A 22,198-nucleotide genomic window follows, 5' to 3' on the forward strand; every position below is an offset into this window, starting at 1 on the left:
ACTAAAGTACCAAACCAATGCAGTGGTCATCCCTATGCACATGTGAAGTCAGGGTTGTGGGAGGAGGTAAACCTAAGGAAAGGAGTCATCTGATTAATGTAACTGATAAACTGTTGAAGCTCAGTGTTGTCACCTTCCCACACAACAAAGATGTCTTTGATAAATCTGAGTCATGTAGTTTCGATTATTTAAGATGAATTCCTCCTCCCATTTCCCAAGTGTGATGTGAGCTATGCTTGGGACCATGGTTGTCCCATTGCTATTCCTGTTATCTGTTTGTATCCTTTACCATTAAAAGTGAAGTAATTACAGTCCAAGACTAGGTTCAACAGCTTACCCAGAGTCTCAGATTCTGCTGCAGTGACTTTGTTGTACCTCACTAGTGCTTCTGTAGCTGCTTGTATGCTGTACTGATGGGGTAGTACAGTGTACAAAGATTCAACTTATATGCCCATACCTGTAGTAATAACTGAAAACTAATGCTAGTGGGGCTACAGAGCTCAGTGTAACAGTTACTAGGTATTCTATATTGGAAAAAAACATGAACAAACTAAAAAGAAGAATTCCAAGGACACTTGGCTGAAATTCGAGCTAAATGTTATACGAATGCTCTCTCTAAGCATTTGATCACTTGTAAGAGAAATGTAAAACCAAAACCACTTCTAAGAGACACACTGGCTTCAGCTTTGAAACTAGAGCCTGAGTTTCTGGAAGGTGATGTTACTGAAAATAAATAAATTAGTTTGACAACTCAGGCTGAACTCCTTTTGTCCTCCAGGACTGAATTACTACTATTCTTTGAAAAGTGTGCTGGAACTTCAAATATTACCACATTGCATCTCTCATTATCTGGACTCACACAATGCTATAGTTTATATGGGACATCTCAAACACAAAGTTTACACACTACTTATTGTCTTTATTTTTTATTTTATTATATTTTTATATTTTTTATTATTTTTATATTTTATTTTTTGAATTTGTTTATCCAGTTTTCATTTGTCAATGTCACTCTAGAATGCATAAGTATTAAATTACATTAGGAATATTTAGATTTGCTTCTAATTTATTTCTGAATCTAATATAGACAACACTGAGTGATACCAATAACATATACTGTATATTCCTTAGACAGATACTGTTACTACTTAGTTAAAGATTTTTGACTATCGTCAGGATTTTCTATAAGCTTATCACCCTTGATATCCACATCCCGCCCCCACCCCCCAATAAGGAAACCACAGTAATACATTTCTCCAGAGCCAACTTCGTGCTTAAGACAGAAGTGGTGAACTTCATGACACCCATACAGATGGACAATACAGTTACAACTGCTGAATCCTACACAAATACACTCTATAAGCACTTACACGAGTGCATGGATCGTGCTATCCCAAACAGAACCAAGATGCTATCCTCCAAAAAAAGGAAGCCAATCTGGCGGTCCCCTGCCATAAACAAACTGTACAATAGAAGGAAGAAACTGTTGCAAAAGAGAGTAAAATCCCATGAGTGGAGGAGCTCCCTGGTCAGCCTCAGTAAGAAGCTGAGATCCCTTATAAGATCCTCCAAAGCTAGCTACGAAAACAAAATCACCACTAAATCCAAGGACAACCACAAAGCATTCTATAGCTATGTGAAGACTCTAGATGACAACACCCAGATCTGCTCTGAGTTACAGCACAAAGGCACGAAAATTACAGAACCAACTGATATTGCCAACATCCTGGCAGATAGGTTCAGTGCTAACTTTACCCCCCTCTCACCCTCTAAAGGGCCCATATCTATACAGGAAGAATGCAGAGTCCCTGTAATCACAACTGCGCAGGTAAAAGCTGCACTCTCTAAAGCCAAAAACACAGCATCCATGGGACCGGACAACAACCCAGGCTGCGTTTTACACGAACTTCAGAACGAACTGGCTCCCCACTTAAGCACCATGTTCAATAATAGCCTCGCATCAGGCTTTGTGCCCACTGAATGGTGCACAGCAACAGTTATCCCACTCCACAAAGGGGGAGCCACCACTGATCCTGGGAACTATCGACCTATTAGCCTGATGAGCCTGGTCTACAAGGCCATGGAACGTATCATCATGGAACTCATAAACAAAGACATTGGTAACCTCCAAACTCCAAATCCCACCCAGTTCGGGTTTGTGAAAGGCAGATCATGCCTCCTGAACCTGATCGACTTCTTTGAGGCAGTCATCAAAGCCATGGATGAGGGTAAGGTGGTTCACACAGCCTATCTTGACCTCACCAAGGCTTTCGACACCATCCCCCATTCTGGATTTATAGCTAAACTCACTAAACTAGGTATAAATCCCTACGTCACACAATGGGTTGCCAAATGGCTCACTGACAGAACCAACACTGTAAAAGTTGCAGATTCCAAATCTGACCTCAAAGCAGTGACAAGTGGAGTACTACAGGGTTCCATCCTGGGACCTCTCCTGTTTGGTATCTACTTCTCTGAAGTACAGGCTAACACAGAAGGCCTCTGGCTAATGAAGTTCACAGATGACTGCAAACTAGGAGCCATAGTCAAGTCCCCAAATGATGTGGACATCCCACAGAAGGGCTTCACTGAGACAGATGCCTAGTGTCAGAGCCATGGCCTCAAGCTCAATGCCAAAAAGTGCAGTGTCATCCCCTTTGGTAAAAACTCTGTACCCATGAACTACTACATAGGGAGCAATCTACTTAACACCGAATGCATGATAAGAGACCTTGGGACCCAGGTGGACAGTAGTCTCTCCTTTGATAGTCACATCGCTGCAGTAGTCAGGAAGTCCTTCTACTTGGCACACCTCATCATAAAAGGGTTCCCATCCAGGAAAAAAGAGGTCATTGTTCCCCTCTACTCGTCAGTCATTAGACCCATTATAGAGTACAACACCCCTTTTGGAATGTACCTCACAAGACATCTGCAGCAGCTGGAAAGGCCACAGAAGTACCTCACAAAGTGGATTACTGGCCTCAAACAAATTCCCTACACTGACCGCCTCAAAAAACTCCAGCTTTACTCCGTAGCATATCGCCTACTCCGAGGTGATCTCTGCCTAACATATAAAGCTATGTCAAACCCAGAGCTGTTGGACATGCTACACCTAAAGAAATCCCAATCCCTCTGAGCTACACGCTCTAGGGACCTAAACCTTGTCACCACAATAAACAGGACACTCTGGAGGGATAGATTCCTGTCCCAGAGACTTCCTATACTCTGGAACAGGCTACTCATCTATGTCAAGCAAAGTTCTTCATTAGCACTCTTCAAGAAAAATCTTGATGAGTAGATGGGAAATAGGAAATACACCCCGGGGATCACTTCTGCGTCTGTGCTGGACAGTGGCACAGGAAAATAACTTACTTGGGTGGTGTAAGCTATGGAACCTTGCTGGCTAGGCTTACATAGGCCCTTGGGCGAATAGCCTAGTACCTACCTATGAACCTATATATATATATATATATATATATATATATATATATATTTATATATATATATATATATATTTCTTTACTCGATTCTCTCTTGATGATGCCTTACAGTTACTCACACATATACATTTATAATATCCTCACCATTTTTGGGGAGGTAGACTGGATATATAGATACATTTTCCATTGACTCTGCTTTGTAAAAATAGCTAGAATTTGAACAGGAATTATTTGACGTGTTTTTTTTTCTATTTTCAGATAGTGTCAAATATAGGCCCTTTGCACATTCACAAAGGTTCTGTGATGTCAAACATATAGTAAATTTAAAACTTTTCCTGCATGTATAATATGCAGTTTTATAAATTGATACACACGGGAAACTACATCTCTATACCCCTAGATGTGCACATTGTGTGTTTTTATATTATAAACATAGATTTTAAATGGGAGCATATGTTACTCATTTTTTTCTGTTTCCCCTGCACATACTGTCACATGTATGATTTTTGCTTTATAAGGATGCAATAAATAGAGAGACAGAGATTTTTTGAAATATTGACTGGCGTGGTATTTTAGGTTAGCTTAGATCCTTTTTCTTACTTTATTTTAAGGGAAGGAGTGGGGGTTGATTTTACTACAGCTGGACTGAAATGTATTTACAGTGGAAACGTCACCATTCCTACTTCAGCTGTTATTTAAGTAATTGTTCTTAACTGTATTAACTATTAAGTCTTATGGGCTCGACTGTGCTTACAAATAAAGAAACTGTGAATTCAACATATCCTGGATTGGATTTTTTACTTGATTTACTAAATTTAAAAGATTTGGGGAATATTTTTGTATGTTTATTCCACTGAGAACACCTGGTGGAAAGTTTCTTACAGTGTTTGTTTTTTTCAGCTAAGTGCAGGACACTTACTTGGCTTACTGAAACTTTGAAGGACTCTGCAGATTTTGTTGTTATTTTAGGAAAGGAACAAGAGTATCTGAGCAGACAGTACGCAGGCACTTGTGTTGGGGGTAAATTTCAAAGAAAATAAGAGTATATTGTTTAAGAGAAAACGATTACAAGATCAGATTATAGGAACTGCAAGAAACAGCAGACATTCTGAAAATATAAACATATATATATATATATATATATATACACACACACACACACACACACACACACACACACACACACATATGCCCATGTGTACAGACAGCCAAATATGTGCTTGTGTATTTACATTTTACATATGTTACTCTTCATAGCCTGGTTGCAAGGAAGCTACTTCAAAGTGAGTAGGGGTGTTGATGAGGTTATTGTAGGAATGGTTATTCTGTCCATGATTACGGCTATATTTGTAAAACATGTGTATCTCTACTAAAGCGTACCCTCTCTTGGCCTGTTAATGTAACTAAGTACTACTACTACATTAATATTTTAATGTGCCCTGAATACTGCTAATACTAGGTTCATGTATTACTTTCAAGCAGAGTGCCTGCAGATATAGGATTTTAGTGATATTAAATGAGAATTAAGACAGTAACACTGTTAGATGGCATGAGTGCTTATAGCAGGAACCACAGGCTGAAAGCTTGACAACTAACTCTGGTTTCTTTCCACAAAACTGACAGCAGTATGTGAACTGAACATAGTAGGTTTATTCTGGCATCCATGATGATCTCTATTAGGTTTTACCCAGCTTTGACATTACTTTACGAACAGTACATATTGGTGTAGTGTAGGAGTGCTAGAAATGTCATTCTGGTGGGCAAAGTCATTCATTCATTCATTCTCTGGTCACCCACTTAATCCAATTCAGAGTCACACAGGAGTCTATCCCAGTAGGTAGATGGCACAGCAGCTGATTCCAAAGGGGGTACCAACCTTTCAAAGGATACAAACACACTAACGCTCCAACAATGCACATACCTATGGTAAGTTTAGAAGAATTGACAGTTCACATTTGGAACATCTTTGGGATATGAAAAGAAACTAGATGACCTGTTAAAAACCCTTGGGGGATGAAGTGGAGACTTCACACAAAAGACACCCCAGCCTGGAACCAAACTACAGAACCATGTGCTGTGAGGCAAAAATATTTATCTGTTAAACCACCCTGTGGGCAAAATTACTTTACTTCTCCAACTGTTCAACTTTGCTGCCTCTTTCAGCTGCTGACCTGTCATGTGACACTCAGCAAGGACTTATACAGACCTTACACATATTGGACATGCACACAGACATATACACACACACACACAAACATGCATCTGCTTGAATCATCTGATTTGCCTTCTGGCTGAAGTATGACTGGTAAGGAGTATAACATACAGCAAGGACAGATGCTGGCAGCTAACCCAAAAAAGGTATATCTGCTACATGCAGAAGGTATCACAGCACCCCTTCCTATTCTGTTTCAGTGGCAAGTTCAGATGGGCTATTGGGTAGCATTTGCAGTTTGACTTTCTTTTTCTTTTCAGTCTCACTTCCATGATGTGATGAAATTATCTGTCAGCTTAAATAATTCATAAGGTTATAGAACTGATATCATTTGTTACACTTTATATATTTTTTTGCATTAGCATTGTTTTAGGCACCTGTTTTCCATTTGACCCTATCACTCCTTATCAGAATCTAGTACTATCTATTATTCTTAACAGCTACCTTAGTTTACCTCTACATCCCTAGACACAGCTCTCAACCTTACATCTCCAGAATCTGTAACAATTGGGAAAAAATGTGGAAACACTATCAACTTCATAACAACTTCAACTAGGAAGCTTAAAGGATGGTTAAAATGTACTATTTTATACTTATGAAATGTTCTCTTGATTTTAATATGCTTTGGTATTATTTATCATGCAGATCACTTAAAAACATTTCTAACACTGAATGTGTGACAGACCCTTTCAATGTGGAACCGTGAGGAATATGAACTTTTTAAGACTCAAAAATGACAAATGCTCCTTGGAACGAGGTACACTTGACAGGTATGGCCCTAGCAGCTAGTAGAAAAGATAACATCTTCCCCCAGGGTCTTTCATTTTTGCTAATCAATTGGATTTTCATCCCCTTTAAGCACTGACATAGCATTCACTGCCACCAAGATCTGCCTTCTTTCAAGGTCACTGACAGCATTTATATTCTCTTAAAAGTTGCTAATAGCCCCTCTTGCACTTCTGTTTTTCAATTCTCCCTTTTTGAAGAGGTTGACTTACTGTTGGATATACTAGCCTACCCCCAGAAAACGGCCCACTGGAAACTTAGTTATTAACTAGGTTAGGCCCATTATGTACAAGTGTCCCTTTTTAGTGGTTATCCAGGAACACTGATCCAAATTATATACTATGCAAGCAGAGACTGAGGGACTCATACCCAGGAAAAAAAAAAAACAAGTGAATCTCATTTACAATTTATTGTCTTAACATGCTGTGTTCTACTGTTAGGATCACTGATAGTCCAAATGGAATTATAAGTGATGCAACAAGGAGGCATGTCTTTAAATCAATAGAAAATAACCATTTAAGAATGCCACAGATGCTACAGAGCAAAAAGAATCAGATACTGCAGAGATTTTCTGCTTGTATGTAACCTACGTATATCTGACATCTTTTGTAATGTGTCGTTGTTTACCAACAATAAGAATATTTTAAAACCCTAAGAAATAGTCTAACAGTATATAATTAAGCAATAACCAATGAGTGGTTGTGGGTATACTGAGGATTTACCCACAATTGGTGTGGTTTGATCACAATGGCAAAGCCTAAGTGATTAAACAAAGCCAACCATATATATAAATCCTAATATACCCACACCTACAAGTCAGTCATTGCTATTATACAATGATATTATTTAAAAACAAAATTGCTTATTTTTCTTAAATAATGTCTTTGCATAATGGCGCCATAGTGCTCCTCTGCATCATTTCCTCATTTTTCCACGTTTATTGATGTACTGCGCATGCACATGGGATTTGCATTTCCATGCTTGCACAGTACATCAGTGCTGTTGAAAACAAGCAATGGAGGAAGGAAGATCTCCATTGTTTTTTTTAACTATAAAATCCAGTCAATTTAGAGATACAAGAGAGAAAGGGCAGAAATACAAGGAAAATCAGGTATGTTTCTTAAGTTTTGCAGAACATACCTGATTTTCCTTGTATTTGTTCTGCCCTCCATATGTACCTCTCAACATTTTAGCTCAGGAAACATGGACAAAGCCTTAAATAAGGGGGGACAAAGGCCTCATAATGGGGACCAAATGTAAATGCTGCTGCTATAAACTTAGAAAGCTGCTGAAATAATAAGATTTGCGTTATTGCGCATTGTTTAAATGGTATGAAGTCTGAAAATAAAATGCATGTCATTAGTCACTTCTCAGTGATTTGTTGGAAAACCACAAGTTTTATGAGGAACAGACCAAAAATGTTTGTTTGTCTTTTCGGCTTTTCCCGGTTAGGGGTCGCCACAGCGGAATTCCAGTCCGCTAATGATTGGCAGTAGATTTTTTTTTTTATGGTGCCGAGTTGCCAGCCCGACGCCCAACCTTCAACAAAGGTACGCCCATTCACGCATGTCTTTTGAACGCCACTCTACCGCGGGGAGGACATGCAGACTCCACACAGAAGGCACTCCAGCTGAGACTCAAACAGGAGAACCCCTTGCTGTGAGGCAAGAACGCTACCGCTGCACCACCGCAGCTTGTATGAGGAACAGACCAAAAATGAGTTGAAAATCAGGACATTCTGTTGGTATATGCTTTATTAACAAATAGGCATGCTGGTTGGGCTGACCAATCAGAGTGCACATTTTTGAATGGTAATGAGCTACCATTGTGTAATGTCTCTCAGTGCATTCATTTTATCTTATGCTACTCAGAATCTTTAAAGCACAAGAATCTTCATAGGGTTTTACATGCTTTCTTACAGGACTCATACATTCATTCATAAAAATATCTTAGCAAAACAAAGCAAGTCATATTTTGTCTATCTTATATCATGCGAACACCTTTTCATTAACTGTATGCAATTCTGGTATGTAACCAGTAAATTCTGTCATATTATACTGTTTGTAATTAAATCCCAAGAAAAGTTAACCTCTACTCCCAACCACAGACTATTAGTGAGGTGTGATGTGAAATCAGTAAAGCACAGTGTATTTTTAACCATACCAGAGCTAAAGGCTGAAACAGTATTATAAGTCTAACTCTATTCTACCTGAAAGACAAGGTGAGTGAAAAAAAAGAGTGTGCAATTTAGGGAGGTTTTCTCCTCATCAGTATCTAAAGTTTCACTGTTACAGCTGAAAACTTCCACCACCTATCACAGAGTTCATTAATATCATAGAATTCATTAACTTTTTAGACAGGGTTGCCAAAGTGCAGGGCATAAGTTCAGAAGTAAATGGCAATAAATGTATTCTGTCTCAGATGCTTACACAGCTATTTATTTATTTTTGTATTTATTTGTTTACTGAGTAAACATACCGTTTCAGGTAGAATTTCCAGCCATGACTCTGTCCAAAGGCAAATCGGTAACATAATATATAAATGGCAACAAATGCAAATACAAATACCCTGCAGAAACATGCTATGTAATCGTGTCAGTGAAAGGTACATTTCAGAAGGCGTTCCCTGGCTAGGTACTCTGGAGGAAGATGTTGTCCTCCGAGGCAAACAGTACATTGCAGGAAGCCCTTGTGTGCCCTTTATATGATATGTGACTGCTGGAAAATTCCTTCAGTCAATCAGATGTGCACATTTCGCCTTTTAGGACAGATGTTATAGCCTATATTATCCCTGCTGGAAGACAGTACCACCTGTAAGTGGGAGACATATACCGCACAGGCAGGCAAATTCTAACAAAAAATACACCAATCTCCACTTCAAAAATGGAAGTGCAATATAGTATCAAATTCAAAACACACACTAAATAATATTAAGTACCTGTATACCATTTCAAAAACTGTGCAAGCATCCCAATGACTTCTATATTTGTTGCATTAGACTGCTGTAGATACATACATTCTGTAAAGTGAGCTAATTTTATATTTATGCCACATAAACCTTCAGAAGCCTTACTTCTAGCAGAATGCTTAATTTGTAAGTCAGATATGACAGAAGGATATGAACGCTTAAAATGGAAATGTCATTTAGTCCACTTATATAACAAATAAGCAGCACAGTCATACATGCTCAGATTAAGAAAAAAACTGAAAGACAGGTGTTACCTGCCTATTGTGAGGTACACCACAAGTAAGTGATGCATGCCTAATATGAGGTACATACCTGACTATTGTGATACAACATGGAAAGCTGTCTCTTCACTGATGAGTTGCATACTTAACAGACGTGATACCTGACTAATTAGATGTATGCTGGAGGAAGGTGCTGCTTAATGAAATATTCTGAAGGAAGTTATTAGCTGAGAAACAAATATCTTACTACATGAATGTGTTACTTGCCTAAAGAGAGAGAGAAAAAAAATCTACCTGGTAACAGGTACACTGCAGGAAGGTGTCAGATGCCTAGTAAGAGGTACCCTAGTGGAAGGTGTGACTTTTCTAATGAGAGGTATACTACAGGAAATTGTTACAGGAAGAATAACAGGTACATTGTAGGAAGGTGTCAGATGCCTAGTGAGAGGTTCCCTTCCAGAAGGTGTCAGACGCCTAGTGAGAGGTGCCGTACTCAAAGGTGTGGCCTGTTCAATGAGAGGTACACTGCACATAGTTGCTACAATAGGAATAAGAGGTGCACTGTAGGAAGCTGTTACATGCTTAATGATGGCAGGCAATTGCAGGGAGGTGTTACCTGAGTAACCACAAGTATACTATAGGACATTGTAACAGAAATAATAACAGGCACAAAACAAGAAGGTGCAATCTACTTAATGACAACAGACAACTGCAGAAAGGTGTTATCTGCCTAAAAAGACATGCAAAGTAGGGGTCCCATTCATGTTGTCGAACTTTTACAAGTTCGAATGTCATATGGTCAAAACCATATGTTCGAACTTGTAAAACTTCGAACGTTGCAACGGAGATCTCCATAAGGGAAGATTTCCTTTTCCTGCAATGTAGTGCAATCTTGGAGTTGATATATTTAAGTAGTGGGGGTTGTGGGGGGTGCAGAGGGGCTTGCCCTCCTGCTTAGAAACTTCAGGTAAATTTTTTGTGGGTTTTTTTTTTTTTTTTTTTTTTACGTTTTCGAACTTTTAAAGTTCGAACATATGGTGTCGACCATATGGTGTTCGAACTTTTAAAAGTTCGACAATGTGATATAGACCCCAAGGTAGGAAGGTGGGACCTACCTATTGACAGGTAGACTGCAGGAATTTGTTACCTAAATAATCAGATGTTTGCTACAGGATATTGTAACAGAAATAATAAGAGGTAGAAAGCAAGAAGGTGTAGTCTGCTTGATGACAGCAGATGACTGCAGGGAGGTGTTTCTTGTCTAATAAGATATTTACTACAGGAATGCATTATCTAGTGAAAGAAAGTTACTATACAGAAAGATATTAATTGAATAATGACTTGAAGATTGCAAGCAGATGTGATGCATAGTGCAGCAAGGTGTCATCTACTAAATGAAATGTATACTACGAGAAGGTGCTATCTGCCTAAAAAGAGGTAGACTACAGGAAATTGTTAACAGAGTTGTCGGATTTGTTCTGCAGTAACATCCTATCAGACTAATAATAGGTATGCTACAGTAAAGTGTTACCTGTCTAACAACAACTTTATTTTTGGAGAAAGTTACCTCTCTAGTAAAAGCCATACTTCAAAAAGTTGTTAACTGCTTTATCAAGAGTACACAGTAGGAACACACTTCTTGAATAATAGTAGTATACAGCAAGGAAGGTGGTGCTTGCCTAATGCTAGTTACCTGCAGAATGAGGAGTGTGCTGCAATACAAAGGTACATGGCAAAGGACAAATATGCTGCAGTAAGATGTAAGGTTTGATGCTACCTTTTGTCTGCCTAATGAGAGGAATAATACAGGAAATGTTTGTATAATGAGAGATGCACTTTAAGAAGTTGTTACCTGCCAGATTAGAGATATAATGCAGTAAGACATTACTTTTTAAATGAAAGGTAAAGTGCAGCAATACGTTATTTGTTTAATGAAAGGCCCACTGCAGAAAGGTGTTATTTGTATAAAAACAGGTACACTTTAGAAAGATGTTACCTTGCTAATGAAATGTATAATGTAATAAGATATTACATGCCTTATGAAAGATATTATGCAATAAGATGTTACCTGCCTAATAGCAGGTATCCTGCAGGACAGAGTTATCTCATTAATAATAGGCAGACTGCAAGAAAATGTTGCCTGCCTAATGACAGGGACACTGCAGGAAGTGGTTACTGACCTAATGAGAGCTGAGAGGTAAAATGCAGCAAGGTATTTAGGTGCTTAATGGGTGGTATGCTACAGGACAGTGTTACCTACCTACCTAATGACAGTAACATCATATGAAGGTATCTTCTGACTAATTTCTGGCACTCCCCCACTCCCCACCACACCCACCCACACCCACCCACACACACACACATGTGTGTGTGTGTGTGTGTGTGTGTGTGTGTGTGTGTGTGTGTGTGTGTGTGTGTATACACATACATATTCCGAGATTGCCATACCTTGGAGGAAAGGGAATACTCCAAGACACAGCACTCTTGGACTTAGTATATATAAGTTCCCATTTTGCACATTCAGTCTCATTATTTCATGACTTGGACTTACAAATTTTGGAATTTAAAAGTGTTATCTTACCTAACAAGAAGTACACTAAACATTTCCTAAATAGAAAGGTATTACCTGCATAAAGAAAGGTACACTTTAGAAATACTAGAAGAGCAACAAATGGTACATTACAGGAGAACATTACTTGATTAATGGTTTATAAATTTACCAAGAAATTATAAACACTATAGGAAGGTATTACTTGTGTGAAGTCTGCCTAATCGCTGGTATACTGAAAAAAAAAAAAAGAGGAAAAAAATAGAACTCAGACAGAATGACAGAACCATCACCCATCCCCACAAAAACTTTATTATGTTCTTTTCTTTCATCATGGGTATCACAGACTGAATATATGACATAAGCAAAATAATAATAATAATAATAATAAAATAAATGACATACCTGCTGTGCAAACGATGCAATGCTTCTGGTTACCATTGTAAATGTGCTATATAATACAATTCACTAAAAAATTATTTTAAGGATATGAGGAAATATAATTTAAGTCCCCATTCTACATTTCATATCATTTAATTGATATCCACAAAACTAAAGAAAGTGTGCTTACCGAGTTTTTGCCAGTATAAAATCATAATATTAGCATTTAATTATCTTCCAATGTCATAACGTGATCTTAACACGATATGATTAATTTTCACTTAGTACAGCATTCAAAATTAATGTCAGTTTATTAAGGCCAAAAAGGCACTTCATAAGAAGGTGATAATGTTAGAGATCGTAATGCTCAAGGCAACTCTTGGTTAACCAAGAACAACCTACATTCCAAGCAGATAAAGACAAAAACAACACATAATGCAAAAGTGCATTCAGCACTGAGAATAGAAATCACAACGAAGCAACGCGATTGCTTTATTTAACAGTTTCTGTACAAAGTACATTAACTTACACAAAGCCTCCACTATTAAGATAATCAGGCAAGTTTTAGTAATGTCATAAATAAAGAATGAGATGCCAAATCTGAATCTATCAGCTGACAGCTAAACAAAAGATATATTGCAGTACTAGATATACTGACAAGTAGCACAGATAATGTCTAGTATTTCTGGTCATACCGTCATAATAAAACACAAAATAAATGCATTTTTTTTTTCATTTTAGAATGTTACCTGTGTTACTTTAAGTCCTCAATGAGTATCTTACTGAATTCACTTCAACTCGTGATTTTTTTTGCATAGACACGGCCTTTTTGTCATGTTAGTTAAGCGTTCAAAGTCCAAAAGAGTGGCACAGAGACTCCTCCCCTCCTGACACCCCTCCTTTTGTGACACATTAAGACATTTGCTAATAGAAAATCATACTGCTTTTTCAGATCTCTTATTTTAATAATTTTCACTAATCGTTTAGACTGCTATTTATCTGCACATTCTTAAAAGAAGAGCTCTAATAAAACTATGCAGGTTTTATTTTTCTAGCATTTTGTAAGGGAATGGGAAATTGACAGATTTCTGCAACACATACCTACCAGATGTACATAATTCAAAAAGTAGTAATTTAAAGAAAAGCAAAAGATACCTAACTTGCAAAATTAGAATTAATAGAGTGGATATTCAGGATTACAAAAATTAAGAGAATACGAAAATGAGGTGGTATACAACAAATTGACGAATACTGGATAATAATTGGGTAAGCACCATGCAGACTGCTGAGGAACAACCTAACATACGCAGGACAAAGTGCAGTTAGTTGGCATTTTCAAAGTCAGTTATTGCTTCCATATAAGCTAAAGAATACAATTACTTAATAAACTTGTGTAGAAGGAAGAAAAGTATGCAATTAAAACATCACATACAGCTGCATACATTCATTTATTTATTAATGCATGATATTCTCTATTTATTTTCATTTGTTAACCAGAGTCAAACATTGATTCATCTGAGCCATTTTCAAATACAGTCCTTCATAGTATTATCACAAAGAATAAGCAAGTTAACAAACAACATAACAAGCTTAACAACACAATAACACCATAGGTTATATAATAACACATAGGTTAAGCTGCAAATGTGATAAATATTAGTTGACTTTCACAACATAAATTGTCTTGTGTGCTGTTGCTTATACAGAATTTGGACTTTACAACCTTGCTGAAAATGTTGTAAAAATACACAGTTAAATAGTGTACCTTACTCTTTTGAATAATATATAATATATACAATAATGATGGGTAAGGAGGAGAAAGAGAGAAAAAAGGTGAAAGGAGGAGAAAGAAAGGCAAAGAGAAGATGAATGATAAAAAAGAGAAGAGAAGTAGAGCTGGGTTGGAAGGGTAGTAACAGTGAAGGGGGTGATATAACATGGTTTCACGGGGTACAGGTCGATTGCCAGTGGAGGCCCAGGGAGAAAAGCTCCAACTAGTATACAGATAACATGAAATCATATGCTAATGCATATAAATTTGTATAGCAAACATGGTAACAATAATTACAAATGTAATGGATGGCATCAAACAGACACTACTATCTAGCTAGCATGATACAGCTTGCAGAGTCTAACCAGGCAACTATTTTTAAATGTATGTACTATGAACAAATATATATATATATATATATATATATATATATATATATATATATATATATATATATATATATATGTATATGTGTTTGAAAAGCAAACATACAATATATTAAACAACTAAATAAACAGTACTAACTGCCTAATTAACTAACATATGTTTTGCCAATCATAATTGAAGAAAACAAACTATTTTTTTTAAACGTCCATTATAATCATATATGTAATAGGAAGTTACCCAGTAGTTTGTCTGTTATATACATATATATTTATATATGTATGTGTGTGTGTGTGTGTGTGTGTGTGTGTGTGTGTGTGTGTGTGTATACACATGATAAAAAGCTGCCTTTAGTTTAGAGGTAGTTCAAAGTTTCATTAAATGCTTATTATACCTAAGCAGTACAATGGAAAATATACAGTGAATAAAAAAAAAAAATGAAAATAAAATAGGAACAACAAATAAGCTGAACCTCATATACTAAGATGAGGAGATAAGTTTTGAGTGGATGTTTGAAATCATCAAGTATTGGGCTAGACTTTTTGTCATAGGATTCCAAAGAAAGGGCCCCTGAGAAGCAAAGGCAAATCTTGAGTTACCAAGTCATGCCCTTGGAACATTAAATAATTCATGTGTAGAATAACACAAGGTGCATGTAAGCTGGCATCAGCATACACAAGTAGTGAAAGGCTATTAAGCTAAATAAACTAGGACAAAGGCTTTATAGATGATATAAGACCAAACAGGTAACCAGTGTAGTTATGATGTGATGGTATACAAGCATCCCAGTATGTATCCAGGCAACATAATTCTGCACCAGTTGTAATCACTCAACCTAAGCATCCAGTAGCACCAGGTAAATGGCAGTTCAGTGGTCCAGGCTTGAGGAGACCAAAGAATGCACAGCTGTGAGCAAACTAGCAAGTGGAATATTTTTTTTTTCTAAACATGTCCACTATAATCATATATGTAATAGGAAGTTGCACAGTGGCTTGTCTGTAATATACATTCCACTAAGATGTTTAGTGAATGTGATTGTCCTCGGATGATTACAAGAGGATTCCATGACAGTAGACCTTGGTTCTTAAAGGGCCTGATACCAGAAAGACATACTGTAATTTTGTGCCATTGATGACTGAAGTTCAAGATTGGGCTCAAACCACTGATGCAGCTGACGAGGGGATCAGTTTATTTATTTTATTATTTATTTGCAGTTGGTTAACCAGGATAGTCCATTGGGCCAATAAGAACCTGTTTTCAATGGAGTTCTGGGGAGAAAAGCTCCAAAACAAAGGTTACAAAAATTATTACAGCAGCTTACAATTTCAAATTATTAGTAGGTTAAACACAAAGCTTTAAAGCAGTGGTAACAAAAGATTGCAGCAGTTTATAATGTCAGTCATTTGTGGGTTGCAAACTAAATAAAGATTAAGCTGTTACAAAGTAATTTTTAGGTTTTATTTTGTAGAACAACCCAGATTTAAGTAGGAGCAAAGAAAGAGTTTAGTTAAAATTTGTTTTAGAAAAATAAAGCATTGTGGTAGTATATATATATAGTTTCTTCAGAGGAATAGTAGGGTTAGAGAACTACAGTTGACTTAATTATTTGGTGTCTGGTAATATATGAATAAGTTGAAGGTAGTAAGTGGAGAATAGGCTATGAGGGGTGGGAGCAGGAGCATTCCCAAGAGGATGTTAGATGTGAGTGCAGTGATTTTTTGAAAGCAGGGAGGTAGGTGGTGATATGGATGGAGGGAGGAAGGGAGTTCCATAGTTGTGCCAGGGCAAAGGACAGGAGGTTTTTTCCTGGAGTGTGAAGGGGTTTATACAGCTCAATTAGATTTTGGTTATTAGATCTTAGAATTCTTTGTGGCAGGTGCATTTTAAAGGTAGAGCTGAGAGAGGGACAGAGAGATGGATGAAAAATGAGTTTGTGAGCAAAAGTGAGCTGAATATAGGAGAGATAGTTGGGAAGCTCTAGCCAGTTGAGTTTGTGAAGAGATGTACAGTGATGGGTAGATGATTTGTTACTAGTGGCAAATTTGGCAATTTTATTATAACAGGAGGACAGTTTAGTTTTGAGAGATGATTGTAGGTTTGTTAGGAGAGGGGCACCATAAAGAAGGGAAGGGATGAGAAATGTAGTAGCAAGAGTGAGTTTAGTAGATGTAGTGAGGAATCGATTGTGTCGGTAGAGCATGCCAAGTTTTTGGTGTTTTTTTTTTATGTTTAGTTGTAGGTGGCTATTGAATTTAAGCTGATTATCTATTTGGACTCCTAGTAGTTTAGTTTCAGATACTAGTTCAAGAGGTGTGTTATTCTGGTTAGTGATGGAGAATAGTTTTCTATCAATGGTGTTAGTTATTGAGGGGGATAAATACCATAAGTTTGGTTTTTGATGCATTTAGTGCTAGATGATTGTCCTTCATCCACTGTTCTGTAGTAGAGAAGGCGTCTTGAGTCAGTTTTAGGAGAGCAGGGATGGATGTGGCTGCACAGATATTTGTAGAGACATCTGCATATTGAATAAGTTTAGCATGAGGAATTGAGTGGAAGAAATCATTAATGAATATATTGAAGAGGAGAGGACCCAAAATGGATCCTTGGGGGACACCAGTGGGTGTGTTAAGGAAAGAGGAGGTGGCGTTTTTCCACTTGACAGCTTGTTGCCATTTGAGAGAGGAAGGGGATAGGTTTAGTTTAGATAGTTTAGTTAGGAGAAGGTTGTGAGAGATAGTGTCAAAGGCCTTAGAGAGGTCAAGAAAGAGAGTAGATACAGTAGAACCAGAATCTCTGGCTTTATTAACGGTTTCCAGGAAGGATAGGAGGGCAGTCATGGTGCTGTGACTGGGTCTGAATCCATGTTGTGTGGAAGTTAGCAAGTTATTATCTAAGAGATAGGGAAGAAGTTGAAGATGGATACATTTCTCTAGGAGTTTTGATATGGGAGAGAGGATGGCGATAGGACGAAAGTTAGTAATATTGTAATTATTGCATCCTTTATGTAGGGGCATGATGAAAGCCTTTTTCCAGAGTGTCGGTACAAGACCTTCTTGGATAGAGCGATTGATAAGGATGCTGATGGGGAAGGCAATGGCTTCAGCTGCTATGGTGAGGAAGGATGAGGGAATGTTATCAGGGGCATTGGTGCATGGTTTAAGCCTTTGCAGGAGTTTTCTTATGGTAGAAGTAGGAATGGGTTTAGGGAGAATGGTGGGAGTTGAGAGACTGGGGATGAAGGGGGTGATAAGTGGGGGGATGTAGAAGTAGGAGGTGAGGGATGATTGGAGAAGGATGAGGTTAGTTTGGTGATAGAGTCTGTAAAGAAAGTATTGAATTGTGTAGCCAGATCTATATCTAGTGCATTAGGGTCTGGGCTAGGGTTATCAGTGGAGCCAGGGTTTAGGAGGGTAGTGATTCCTTTCCAAAATTTTTGAGGGTTGGTTTTGTGATTGTTTTGGAGTAGTGAGAAGTAATTCTGTCTATCTACTGTGATAAGCCTTTTAACGGTATTGCGAAGTGCTTTGAATTCATTTAGGGTGGTGGAAGTTTTGTTTCTTTGGTAACGTGTCCAGGTTTTGTTTCTGAGTCGCATTGCAGTGAGTGTATTTCTTGTTAGCCAAGGAGCGGTATTGTTTCTTATTCTTTTGGTTTTTATGGGGGCAAAACTATCTAGCACGTTTAGGAAGGTTGTATTGAAGTGTACAACTGCATTATCTAGGGGTAGAGTCTTTAGCGAGTTCCAATTAATTGATTTTAGGGTTTCTGAGAAGGATATTGGGTTGAATTTTGCTAGGTAGCGAGTGGTGATGTACTTATGAGTTACTTGTAATGGAGATGGAAGGCGTCTGGTAAAGATGGGGAGGTGGTCACTGAGGGAATCAGGAAGAGTTCCACTATCAGAGTAGTAGTGGGGGAGAGAGACTAAGATCCAGTCTAGGATACTGCCACTGGAGAAGTCTTTAGAGGGTCTGGTAGTGAGGTTGATGAGTTGAGAGTACTTGTATAGGTTGATGTTTAGGGGGTGAGTAGGGGAGTGAATGGAAGACCAATTAATATTTGTGTCTCCCATGATAATGGTTTCATTGCTGATATTGGTTAAAGCATCCAATGGCCAGCTTTCCTTTCTCAGGGGGAGAGTTGGGGAAGGCCTGATGTCTGTGTATCCTCTGCTGCAAACCAGAAACCTAATAGGTCTCCACTCAGATTACAGGAGGTGACAATGATGTTTCTGACATAATCTGAATACCCACTCCCTAAGGTAGGGACTTTGACCAGTTGCTATACGGACGATGGCTCCTGGCTCCACTCATGCAACACCTTGTTGGATCCCCACTTCTCCAGGACTACAAATAAGTTACCTCTGAGGTTAACTTCCTGAGAATTTGGGGGACCCATCTAATGAAAAGTTACACCAGGGGTACTTGGAAGGAGAAACTGAGGGAGCCAGGGGTGAGGAGACATGAAATCTAGGAGAACAAACAGAGGCTGTTTGGCACTGGTAGGGGAAGAAAATTAAAAAAGGTCCTTAAATCTAAGCCATTTGTCAAGTATCACACCAAGATTTCACACCTTACAAACCCACTCCATCTTATCACCACTACAGATAATATAGGGTGATAAAACTGGGGATAAAAATGTACACATTGTGGACTTCCATGATGGCTGCACGTTGAGCAACAGCTTAATTCTAGCTCTCCCAGTGTGAAAACAGACATTTAGCAGAGAAAGCCAGTGGACCTAGATTTCTAGGTAAATTTCAGTAACTGGCTAGTAAGTGCACTGTCTGGATGCCAGGCAAAAAGAAATACAGATAACCTGAAGGAAAATCAGCTACTAAAGGTGATGAAAAAACACTGACTGGGAAAAGTACTGTAGCTCTACAGCAAAAAGCAGTGCAAGCTCCAGACATGACTTCTAGTAACCTTGAGGAAAGTATAAGGCAACTTCACACATACCTGGCTAAAATAAATGAAACACTGATGGAGTATATCAATTTAAACAATAAAATGCTGGAAAAAAATGGAAAAAAAATAGATATTTAGATAAAGTTACAAAACTGCAAAACTCGGAGGTCAAAATGAAGAAAAGACTGGCTGAATATGAGACTGCACAAGAAATTATGTTTCATAAAATAATAGAATTAGAGGACAGAGCATGTAGGGAAAACCTGACATTTTCTGCTGTACCTGAGAATTGGAGTTAGAGAGTTGAACTGGAGGCCAAATATTTGGTACTAGAATCAGCACAGAGACTGCAGCAGGAGAAACAAATGGAATTAGATCGAGACTGAGACATCTGGAAGCTGAAGAAAATGGGAGGCAGAGGCAACATGAAAAGGAGATGCTAACTCTTCGCCAGGTCATGGAAGTAATGGGGAAGTGAATAACTGAACTCCAGAAGCAATAAAGGTCAGTAAACGTCTTCCACAATTTAGACAGCGTGATAATTTTGATAGTTTTATTCATATGTTTGAAAGGGTATGTAAACAGTATACTGTTGACCAAGGGCTCTGGGTATGGTTCCTGACCCGTTACTCCACGGTAAATCTGTAACTGCTGTTTCTAAATCGTCTGATACTGATTACTTAAATTATTATACAGTTAAAATTGTTTATCAGAGTTTATCAGAGTGTTTTAAGTTAACGCCTAAAGCTTATAGAAAATGTTTTGTGAGCATAAATGCAAGGCAGATGAAAGTGTGTGTGAATATATTGCTGAGTTAAGCACTTATTTTCATAGGTGGGTGAGTGGGAGTCAGGTCACCACGTTTGAAGGGCTGGCAGACGCTTTTGGTGAGGGAACAAGCCCTTAGCACTTTACCTGAGGACATGAGAATCTGGTTGGCAGATAGAGAATGGAACACTGCAGATGAGTTGGGAAAAAGGGAAACCTATACCTAGTAAACAGGGTATCACTACACAGGAAAGGGATACCCAGTGCTGCACATGGATCTAAGGAAACCCATGGTGGGCAGCCTAAACTGCCCCAACAAAGTCTGCCAGCAACAGGGGAAGCCAGTAATTGAGGTACACAGCCAGGATCAAGAGTTAAATGTTTTAACTGCAACCAGTGGGGCCATATAGCATATAGATGTCCACGGAGGCAAGGTGGGGACAAAAGGTAGGGGAGACAGCAAGTGGGAATGACAGAATGCCAGTGGTAAGTTGTCTGGAGACAACAAGGGTACTAAATTACCCCAAGATGTTATATCCTTAGTAGATGGGAAACAGGCCACTGCTAAGAGAGACACAGCCTCTGACCTAACCATTGTGAAGCTTGCAATGGTTAAAGAGGAGCACTTCTTGCTTCGGCAGTCTACTCCAGTCAGTGCTTTAGGTGGTACCCCATCCTATATACCTTTGACTAGGGTTCACCTTGACTGGGTGGGTAGAAAAGGAAGCAAGCAAGTAGGTATGTTTGAGGATATCCCTGCAGATTTCCTGACAGTGAATGATTTTGATAATGCAGTACCTTATGGGCATGCAGTTACACACAGTCAGGCCTGGAGACAGGCATGTGGTCTGGTAGCCTGGGGGGGACCCAGACAGACTGCATACTTGAAGCCAGGGCTAGTGAGGTAACTACTTCGGGGAGGGAGCTACACTGTAGCAGTGAGACTGAAGGTGAGCCACAGCTGCTTGTGGATACTGATGTTCCCTTGGACAGAGTGACTGCACCAGATGAGTAGTAGTAGTACCCAGGCTGACAGTGAGACACCACTGTCCGAGGATACCAGTCTTCCTGTGGAAGGGGAACTGGGAAGGGTTCCAAAGAAAGAGTTTAGAGAGGCTCAGCTCTCAGATCTTACATTACAAGGCTTGAGGGAGGTAGCCAGGGAGGCACCCAATTCTCAAAGAAAGGGGAAATCTGTATACTAGGGACAAAAGATTACTGTATAGAAAGAGGACCCCTTAGGAAGGCCTGGAAGGTGAGGTAATACAGCAGTTGGCAGTGTCCAGAGCTTACCGTCTGGCACTCTAGCCATAGCCCATGACATTCCCTTTGCAGGTCACATGGGCATAAAGCATACCAAGATCCATATTATGCAGAACCTTTATTGGTCTGGGATTTCCAGGGATGTTACGGGGTACTGCAGGACCTGTGAGCAGTGCCAAAAAGTAGGCAAGGTGAAAGCTCCTTTGATGCCTTTACTTGTGACTGAAGAACCATTTCAGAGTCTAACTGTGGATATTGTGGGGCCTCTGAGAACCCCAAGGTCCACAGGGAAGAAGTATATCCTAGTGGTAGTAGATTATGCTACCAGATATCTTTAGGCGGGGGCTCTGTCCTCCATCGAGGCAGGAAAGGTGGCAAATGTTTGTTAGAGATTTTCAAGTGGGCTATGTTTCCCAAAATAAATACTGACTGACAGAGGTGCCAATTTCAAGTCAGACTTGCTGGCTTGTCTGTGGGAGTGCTGTGGGGTGAAGTACCTGAAGACCAGCCCTACCACCTCCAGACTAATGGTCTTCTGGAGAAGTTAAAT

General features: G+C 38.8%; 1 protein-coding gene across 4 annotated transcripts in view; it reads right to left on the reverse strand.

Moving 5' to 3' along the window:
* Positions 1-22,198, reverse strand: part of DAO (D-amino acid oxidase) — a 297,399-nt gene that overhangs the window by 226,902 nt on the left and 48,299 nt on the right. Inside the window, exon 1 of one of the 4 annotated variants that reach the window (XM_044068399.1) lies at positions 13,305-13,388. The exons of the other annotated variants lie outside the window; for them this stretch is intronic. The gene's annotated coding sequence lies outside the window, so the exon portion shown is untranslated. Of the gene's footprint in view, positions 1-13,304; positions 13,389-22,198 lie in introns of those variants that run through there. 4 annotated transcript variants of the gene reach the window in all.

Source organism: Protopterus annectens, chromosome 4.part0, assembly GCF_019279795.1.
Source record: "Protopterus annectens isolate FY-2018-M chromosome 4.part0, PAN1.0, whole genome shotgun sequence".
Taxonomy (NCBI): Eukaryota; Metazoa; Chordata; order Ceratodontiformes; family Protopteridae; genus Protopterus; species Protopterus annectens.